Genomic DNA, 10,816 nt, shown 5'->3' with positions numbered 1-10,816 from the left:
ATCTATGAGAGGAAATAAACAGGAAATAATTTCAAAATATTTTTACAAATAGAAATCCTCTTATCTATTTCAATTTCCAATGAAAATGGCATCAGTCTTAGCAAGATATACTTACCAGTGAGGTACTGGAGCAAGATCAGAAAACAAATCCAAAGATTTAAGAAAATTATCTTTAAAGAGGAACAGTCAGTGTGCCCACAAAGTGATTAAATATTATCATATAGCAGTATCAGAAAAAAGTTCTTGTCTCCTTGGATTTGAGAATATTTCTCAAAGATGTGTCAGAAAACTCCACAGCTCTCAGTCTTGTACATCTTCCCTACAGGAACACAGCTAAAGAACGTTTGCTCAGTTTTCACTGCTTGGAGTCACTAAAAAGATGATGACAGCCTCCTGAAAAATTAAGCAATGGATGAAAATAGCTAAAAATAACTTTTATTTTTTTATTTTATTTGATATGTACATGTAAATAAATTTCACAGATGAAATTCCAGCTTGTTAAAACCATGTATTCAGTAACATTTGTAGACAATCTGAAAAATATAGCCACCTTTTATTTTTAATTAAATTATCAAAGCTGAAATGAACTTAACAAATTAATGCAGTTTTAATCCATTGTTACTTTTTGTTAAGAACATTATGTCTGAGCAGCTCTGGTCATGTTCTGCTGCAGACAGTCAGGACTGCAGTGTACACTGAGAAGACAAATTTTCATTCTGACCCCACCTAGAATGTACTTGACAGCAATTTAGGAAAAGCAGCAGGGCTTTGAAAATTATAATGAGAAAGGAAGATCATTTGTGTAATTTTTGTAATGTTGAGCACTACCACTGGGCACTCATCACTGATTTAATTTCTGCACTTTGCAATGAACTGTCGCCACCGCTGTTCTTTGAGCCGTAATTAAGGTAAAGTTACTGCAAAAATTTTGTAATTTCAGATTTTCAGATTTTCATTTCTGAGGTTTATATTTTGATGAAATTCCTTCTTATCAGCCCACAGCTGAAAGCTAATAGACTGTAACAAATTTAAATACCATATATACTGAAAATATAGCAAATGAAAAGCTGGCACAAAGCACAGCTAGCTCTAATTTCACAAGTACTGAAATCCCTGGATGTGCAGAACACATTATTCTATTCCCTTTTCCACAGATTGTCTCTCAGGACCAAGTAGCCCCACATTTCTAAAAAAAACATTAAAGAAATATATCTAGGCTTCTTTGACAAAATTCACTGGTAGTGATATATATATATATTTTACCTCTGCATTTCTACCTTAAATTTAATTCACTTGAAAGTATGATCATATCAAATGTTGTGAAACTCAACATATTAAAAAAAACCCAACCTACTAAAAGAGATCACAAAATGATCCATCACTTAGCTTTTTTAGGCTAAGTTAAACCTAGGCTAAACTCTTATGCAAAAAAAAATTAAGGCTGTCATTGATTTTTGCAGCATAAATACAATGGTTTTATCCTTAAATTGTCATGCACAGTATGTTTTCACATTTGTCATAAATTTTGTTTCTAGTACAACCTTTCTTGTTACACTTACGAAATAGTTTTCCTGTTTTGCTTGAATTTTTCAGCTAACATTACTGTCCTAATGCTATTCAAATAGTAGTCTAGTTTGGATAAATTTGTCTTTTCTTTACATTATAACAATAACAAATTATGTATTAAAACTCATACATTCTCACCAATTTGTATAAAGACTCAATAGAAGAAAAACAAACATACAAACAAGATGTAAAAGAAAACAATTTCAGAATGTATTCTGTGCGAAAAGTCTGTAGTAATTCCTGGATCCCCCTATTATTCATCAGATAAAATGGACAGCCACATTGTTCTTTCCCAGCTACTCTGATCAACTTGAAGTATATAAACCTACACTGCCTGCTAAAATAGTGCAAGGAGATGAAAGATTTTTTTTTTATTTAAGAAGGTGCATTTATACTTCAAAGTACACTACTTGATGTATTTACAGCAATATTACAGCATTTAGGTGTGCCAGTTGTTTGGAAAAAATCAATAATTAGATATGATAAGTGCAAATTTTTCTGTATTTACTGATATTATCCCAATGAAAATCGAAATGTACACTGCTCCAAAATAGTGCATCAACTGGACATTTGAATGCACAGGATTACTGGTTAAATTTCACACAAATAGTGCTGTTGTCTTGACACTTGTGTTCTTCAGCAGATAAATTTGTCTCTTTAAAGATAAACTTGCCTGTTTCAGCTCTACCCTTTGAGAGAATAACAGAGAGAAATAACAGCACTGCAGGTCCTACCTGGATGTGAAAGTCTTAGCAAATGTCCTTGGCAATCATATTCCAGCAAACATTCTGGAGACAGGTTAATGAACATTAAAAGTATTCAAAGGACTTGTCTGTAACTGTATGAAAAGTCACTATGTTTGTTTATATTGCTTAAAGATATATATTAATGATATATGCTTGCAGAATTTTTAGTAAATCATAATAATCATAATAATCTTTTCTATGATCATTCTGTGATAAATGCCCAATTATCTGTATTGTTTTATTGTCTCTAGGTAACTTTCACTTTGATCCAGAAGACGGGCCTGCTACCAATCATTCAAATGGGTGGGTGAAAACCCACCTCCTTTATTTCTTCTCAAAAGATTTTAGAGATTATTTGACAACACTGTTTCAGGTCTTTGAGGAGTCTCAAAAACTACAAAATTAATAATACACAGTGATAAGGAAATCTAGAATTCTTCATAAATATGTGCTATAAAATGACAAGATCCAAAACTGACTAATCTTTCTGCTAAAAAATAAAAAAAAATTATGCAAATTAAAGAATTTCTGGCTGGATTTTCTTAATGATGTCTGAGCAAACACGCCAACTAAAAATTTTGTCTCAGTGAAATCAAAGGGAATTTGCTGTTAACATCAAGGAAGCCAGAATATAACTCTTTATCTGTACGTTGTGGTTTTCTATCAGTATGATGAGGATAAACCCACTTTATTTTCCATTCCATTTGGTGGTTTGGAGTGCTTGCTTTTCAGCATAAAAATAGTTTCTTGCTATGCACATCAAAAGGTACTGATCTTGAATAAAACTTCTAGTGTTACCCTAATGGGTACAGTTCAGAGTATAAAAAGACATAGATAAGTGGAATGTATTTTAGTCAACTTCAAAAAGACTGTTCTTTGAATTTATTTACTCGTACACATTCACAGCAACAAAAATATATATCTCTGCCTGAAGAAAAAAAATCAAATATAACGTGTTGTGTACTTCTTATGCCTTTGCCCTGATCCAAAGCCGCTTGAATGTTAATAAATATAAGATAAGCCTTCATATTTCCAGAGATTCCTGAAGCATAAAGGAGACCCTATTTGTTTTATGAACATTCAAGAATATTTATGGATCTAGTTTTATAAAATAACAGATTTGACTTGGGGAAATAATTGAATTTATTGCAAATCTAAGAGAGTAAGATAATGAGAAATAAGAAAAAAAATCACTAAAAAATACATTCCTCCCACCCCTCTCTTCTTCCCAAGCTCAACTTAATTCCCAGCTTCTCTACCTTGTCCTGGGGACAAGAACAGAGAATGGGGGTTGCAGCCAATTCATATTGCTTTGTCTCTGTTGCTCTTCCTCTTCACGCTCTTTCCCTGCTCCAGCAGGAGGTCCCCTCCCACAGGAAACAGTCCTTTATTTCAAACTGGATCCTTCCCATGAGCTGCAGCTCTTTAAAAACTGCTCCACTGGGTCCTTTCTGTGGAGTGCAGTCCTTCAGGAATAAGCCACTTCAGCCTGAGACCCGCAGAGGGTCACAAGTCCTTCCAGCAAACCTGCTCCAGCATGAGATCCTTTCTCTTCACAACCTTCGAGGAGCCTTCTCCCACATGGACTCTTCATAAAGTCACCACTTCCTTCAGAGCAGATCAACCTGCTCCGGTATGGAATTGTCCAGAGGCTACAGATGGATCTCAGTTTCCCTGTGGATCTCCATGGGCTGCAGGGTCACAGCCACCTCACCATGGCCTTCACCACTGGCTGCAGCAGAGTCTCTGCTCTGGCACCTGAAGCACATACTTCTCCTCCTTCTTCCCCTACCTTGCTGTCTGCAGAGCTCTTTCTCTTACATATTCTCACTCCTCTCTCCAGCTGCTGTTGCCCAACAGTTTTTTCTCCTTAAATCTGTTATCCTGGACGTGCTACTGCCATTATTAATGTGCTCAGCCTCAGCCCGCAGCAAGTCTATCTTGGAGTCTGCTGCAAATGTCTCTATTAGACATGGGGTGAGTTTCTGGCATCTTCTCATCTCTCCAAGCCACACTTGGAGTCCCCCTGATGACCTAAACCCTAGTCACAATAGATATCAGACTTTAAAAATAGCATTATTAATATTTTAGAAAACCAAGATAATATAATTGAACAACTGATGATTTCTGTATTGTAAACAGACATTTTATTTTTGTTGATATTTTAGAGTACTTCCTTCCTCCTTCTAAATTATAATATAGATTATGATAGTAATATTTTATGTCTAATGTTAAAGCAACTGCAGACAATTTTAAAGTGGTATTAAGAGCAGACATTTTTGACCAGCAATGGCTCATACATATTTTTCTTCATCTGAGGTAGATAGAGGTGCTATTATTATTCTGCATTTTTGTCTGTCCTTTTTTTATTGTACATTTCTGTTACTTACTCTATACTGCTGGTACAGTCTAATTGATGATGTTTATCAAAGTGGAAATCTTTTATTCTTTCTCCGTGTCTCATTTTGGCTTTTATTGCCAGATTTTTCCAGAAATTATGTGTTATTGCTATATAGATGCCTTTCAAAGAATGGATTAGATTAAATGATTTGTAAAGTCCCTTCCAGTCCAGTGCATTGTAGTTTTAGGTTTAGAAAAAAATCAATCATGGTAACAGCTATATGAGGTTTCTGCCTGTGATAGTTGCTCTGTGTCAAGCATTCTGACAGTTCTCAGGCTTAGAGAATATTAGGAGAGCGGACATAAGAGCAATTGGACTTGTGTTAAACATGTTCTAAACATGCTTTATTGACACAGTATGAGATTTCTGTTCCTTTGATAGCCAGCTATGCAGAAATACTTGGGAAAATCTAGAAAAGGAAGCATATATAAAAGATGAGAAAAATCGTCATTCTAATAAAAGTTTGTCACTTAAAGCAGTCATTTAAGACCTTCCATATATAGTAAAAGGAAATAGTCACTTCTACACTGTGAATCTCCTGAGTGTAAGGTAGATCTGTGGAAAAAAAAAAAAGTAAAACCTTTTAGAGAAACAGACTTTAGGATAATTAATTGAGATCTAGATGTCCACACTGAAATCACCAAGAAGTAGATCTAGTGGATCTCATGATAGATAAATATCAAAGCATGTCACTTCAAGTCTCAAAATTTACCATAAAGTCCATGTTGGCTGGAGCATGTGAATTTCAGTGTCTAGAATAAAAGACTAGTGTTGAACTAGCATAATTTAGCAAAACCATGACATGATTATACTTTCTTTTTATATATTTCATATTGCAACTATACATGTGACAAAAGGAACTGTAACTAAGGTCATGGTATGTCTGTAATTCATTAATAATTGCTGTGCTGAATAAATAGTTAAGTTAGAAAGGAATGATCTTCGTGAATGACTAAATGCCTTTTCAATTCCCAAGCATTGCAAGAAAAAAACAACAACAACAACAAATGAACCCATAGACAGTCTTCTAATCTGAAGTTAATTAGAATAGACCTAGACACCAGTACAATGCAGTATTTTATAGCGACATTATTTCACTTTGCAAATGTCTTCCATACGCTTACAGAAACACAAAATAAAGTGACTTCCTCTGAATTACCCAGGTAGGTAATTCAAAACAGGAATACAAATTCTGGCTCATTTTGGCACCTTTGAAAAGGAAATTACTGCAAGAGTGATGTCTAAATATGGATTTATAAGCACAATTTTAAATATCCACATTTCAGAATCTGACCAATGTACAGAATGATAAGGTATTCATATGTTGCCTTAAAATATTTGCCAGGTATCTTTTGAAACATAATAACGACTTTGGAATAGAGAGAGTCAGGATTAGAACAAAATTGAAAGTATTTCTTGCAGAGAAATAGCCTTCCTTTCACACAGATGCTTTCCTATTAGCTGCTACCTCTGACCCTTATCCTTTAAAAATCACCTCCTGTGAGCAATGCGTATAAGTCTTATGCTGAAATAACCTCAGAACGTGTACAAGCATGCCAAGAAAGAAGTATAGTACTTGCTCTAGCCACAGTATTTATATTTAATAAGAAAATAATAAACATGACATTAAATTTCTAAAATTAAAAAGACTAGAAGCCATCCATGAAATTGTCAATTATCTGACTCTCCCTGCAGTGTTGAAAGGATAAAGGAAAGGTTCAAACCACACTTTGCTCTGCATCAATCTCCAATTTATACATTCCCTCCAGCTCAGCCTCTTTAACCTCTCAGAACCAATTCTCCCCATGCTTATTATCTTTAAAAATAAAATTTGATCTATATACTTAACCCAAATGTGAGTTCATCTCAAATATGCATTTTAGACCAGGTTCCCAACATCTATTATTCTCTTTAAGAAATGTTTTCTAGTATTGCAAGAAATAGTAGAACCAAGGCTACTCAAAACATAAGTACTGCTATTTACCTTGTCAGAGTGATTCTTTCATTCTTATCTGAGTTTATCAAAAGATACAAATATCAAGATACTCAACTTTCTTTCCTTTCCTTAAGTAATAATTACCTACATATTACTATTACATATCTGCTTCAGACTAGACAAAAAACTTTGACTAACTGAATAGCTAGAACTGGACAGACATTCTTAGGACTGGTTTTAGTACACCTCTAATATTTCAGCATTCAAGAGCTTTTTTTTTTTTTTTTTTTAAACGAGGAGCAGTGGTAATTATAATTTGGTAATTCATCAAGACTAAATTTTGCTGTAAAAAATATATCAGTTATGAAAGCTGACTGACAAAAGTCTCTGAAACCAAGATGGAATTTTTCATCAAAATAGGAGGAAAAAAAAGTGAGAATTCTCTTCTGAATTCTCTTTTTAACCACATTGTCTCCCTTTCACTTTATCTCTTGATAAATGACCACATTCCAAAGCAAATTCCACAGGTCCAACAAATTAGCAGCTTTCCCTGAACCTTTGCAAGTATTTCCAACTTCTCTTTGAAGAGTCCTCACAGTAAGACAATGTTGAAACATATAAATCACTCCTTGAAAATGCCACAGTGCTGCTAAGCATCTTGCCGATTTCATGTGTTTTCTATACCAGAGTTAATCATGATTTTTTTTGTTCCTGAAGGGTTCATTACAGAAGTCTTTTAGAGAGTATCTGCTGGTGTATAGAGATGAATAGCATAATCTCAGAGGAATGGGTCTACCTAAGGTTAGATGGAAAATGACTAATTATCATTATTAAAAAGACTAATTATCATCCTGAATCACCATTCAGCCATCTGTTTTATAAGAGAAATCTGACTACCCACAAAAAATAAGAACCTTGTGAGAAAAGTCTAAATGTGTTTTGATAGAGTACTTAGGGAGATAATAGCAGTTAAATAGTAAACAACCTTCATTTTCAAGTAATGAACATTTTCAAGTTTCTTCTCTAAATGTTTGTATAAGAAATGCGTGGACAGAGACTGTTAGATATTAAATGATGTTACTAGCATTCCATGTTCATTTCCCCTTGCATAGGAATACTAGTGAAAATCAAAGCATATATTAAACAGAAAAAGCTTCACAAGAGGCTTGACACAAATTTCATGGGTTTGATACAAATTAATTGATAGATTATGAGTTGTGCATTAAGTTGCAAACCCATGTAAACACATTGTGTGTGCTTTCATTTTCTATGGAGAATTATATATATAATTTGAAATGTGGGTATTTGTGTGTATAAACATACATAATAGACACAGCATGACATCTATTCACAATTGAATCATAATATCCAACTCATCCAAAACTCTTAAAAGAGACTGGGAGTTTTAAGTCATTTGCAACATCATCTCCAATATTTCAATCTAGCAAATTGTAAAGTTCACATTTTTATTTCCAGAAAGAACTTCACTTGTGTCAGAAAATACCTATTGTCTTTCTGTGTTATTCACTATCTCTTATTTTTAGCATGTTAAATTTTACATCACAAGGCTGAGATTAGATAAATTTACTGCTTCTAACTACTGTCTGTGAGGCTGGTGTGAGGGAGTGATGTCCTGCTCCTTGACAGTAATTAAGCATGGTTGGATAGAATAAGTTCCTGGACTGAGGTTTTAAATGAGAGAAAGCAGTTAGAAGCTTGCAGTGCAAAAGGAGCAACAAACAGAGTTTCTCAGGACTGCCAAAAGACTCACTTTTTGGAAACTCCTGTTTCTCAGGACAAACATCCTCGGCTGTGCCTCCAGCATCAGCTAGCATAGTTCAATAACAGCAGACCTGTGGAGAAAACTGGTGCTAAGGACATGGTGACTGCAGGATATATACTTCATCAGGATTTACTTCAGCTTAAATTTAGTATGGTTCATGGACTGAAAGTACCTTAGCAATAGGACTATGTGCTTCTGAAATGCATTTTCCAATCTAATGCTGCTAAAGGAAAAAAACAGCTAGTTTTTATGCTTGCTGAGACCACTCTGAATAAACCAAAGCACAATAAATAGTGTGACTGGGGAGATCTGCTCTGAAAATGTAGTCCTGACCCAAAATAAAATGATAATGTAGAAAAAAATCTTTGGAGGTGAATGAAAAGCAATTTTTTCTTAGAAGGTAGAATGTGCAGTTGGTGAAAGTTGAAATGACATAGACAATTGCTGGAGAGATGGATCCATTCTACAATAATAAAATGGCAGAACATGGACAGGTTTTCAGACTTTTTCATTTCTTTTTTGCCTTCAACAAAAGATCCTAGTCTTCTCTGTAGGCAGTGTCACTTCATTGTGGATTGTTTAAGCCACCTTAACAGGAACTTGAGATAAGAAAAAGATGTCCAAGTGTTATCTCAGACCTAGGGGGAGGTTAACAAGCTGAGGGAGAAGGATCTATCACTGATAATGGACATAAAGAATGCAGAATCTATGGGTCACAAAGAAAGTCAACTCAGCAGCTGTGCTGAAATCGGCTCTGACTGGGTAAAAGGTAATTTCAGCAAGGGGAGATAGTCACCACCTCACTACCCACTGACTCAGGAAACCCTCCAACTCAAAAGAAGAGAAGGACTGGGCACGGGATTAATTAGCATTAGAAGTGAGGAAATCATTTAACCAGTAGCATAAGAGAACTGTGTAGCCAATGAGCATCAATTTCTTTATTTGATAAAATGTATAACTAGTGAAAAGTTTTGAACATCAGGACCCCCACCACCAAGAAGCCCAGGGGGAAGAAGGACCAGCAAGAGGCCACAGAATCCATGGGTGGTGACTATCTGCTTCTTGATCTCTCTCTCCCTCCCTCCCTTCCCATCACTTTTCTATTTCTTTCTATTTCTCTGTTAAATAATATCTGTGTTACTGACTTCAGCATATGTTCTCGTTTGCACCTTAATTTGGTCAGAGGCATCTCTCAGTAATCAGATCTTAACACAAGGTTCCCAAAGGTATAAGTAAAGGATGTTAACAGAGTTCTTCAAAATAAAAGCACAGAAAAATATAGAGGCCACACAACTATAATCATCATCATGAATGAATAATTACTTGTCATTAAATGATCATAACTTTTTGACCAGGGTGAAACTGGTCTTAGAGATCAGACAGAGAAAAAACAGCAGATATCCAGCATATATAAAATACCATGTGTATCTTAAAACTTGAATGTAAATGAAAATGTGAATTAATGAAGAACAAGAGGATTTTGTTTAAAAAAAGAAAAAGAACAAACCCAAGTAGATCCACAAGTAGGGAGGAAACCTCCTTCCACTAACATCATACTCCTCCTGATGCCCCTTATGACATAAAAAGGATTTAAAGAATAAATATTTGAAATTATGGGGTGGCCTCCACATTCCTGTTCCACTTCAGGTTCATCTATAGCTGAAGTTATCTGGTTCAGCCACAGATTAGGCTGTACCTTGAAATAACAACTTATATTTCCAGGTTAAGAAAAAGATATAAATCATGCAAAACATTTTCTGATTTGGGTTCAGTATAAAAGTGTTAAACCAAAGTCTGCAGTGAAATTTAGGTTACTGATAGCCAGATCATACAGGTGCTCTGTTTATCATTTGAAAACTGCAGTAGGTTCTATTACACTGTATAGAAAGAAGGTGCTGATCAAAGCAAATCCAGCAATGTATAATAGCTTCTTTCTGCTCCTCAATTGCTTCAACTTATCCTAGGACTAAAAATAAAAAATCAAGCCATTTCTAGTATTTTTTGCACTCTGCTTAAAGTGCATCTGAGAATATGCTGATAGGATTTCTCTTCAGGAGCAAAAGAGAGAATGTCCCGAGTAAAACCTTGATTTTTTTCTGATGTGTGAATCTGAAAAAGCACACAGTTTTTTTCTTAGATGGTTAGGATCTGCACTACTGAAAAGCTGTGTAAAGATAGATAAGAGTGACCACTGGAGTGGTCTGTTACCATAGCTTGCCTCCTCCTTTTTGCAAGACTTTGTCATCTGTTTCACTGAACATAGTGGAATAAGAATGTTTTATAAAGATCAGATGAAAGACAATCATGACTGTCCTTTTGTTTTGCCTTGGTTTGTTTGCTTACCAGGTTTTGCTGTACCTCTTTAAAAAGGGGTGGTTGTGCAG

This window comes from Corvus brachyrhynchos, unplaced genomic scaffold (assembly GCF_000691975.1).
Source record: "Corvus brachyrhynchos isolate BGI_N302 unplaced genomic scaffold, ASM69197v1 scaffold9, whole genome shotgun sequence".
NCBI classification, from domain to species: Eukaryota; Metazoa; Chordata; class Aves; order Passeriformes; family Corvidae; genus Corvus; species Corvus brachyrhynchos.
This window is presented reverse-complemented; position numbering follows the sequence as displayed.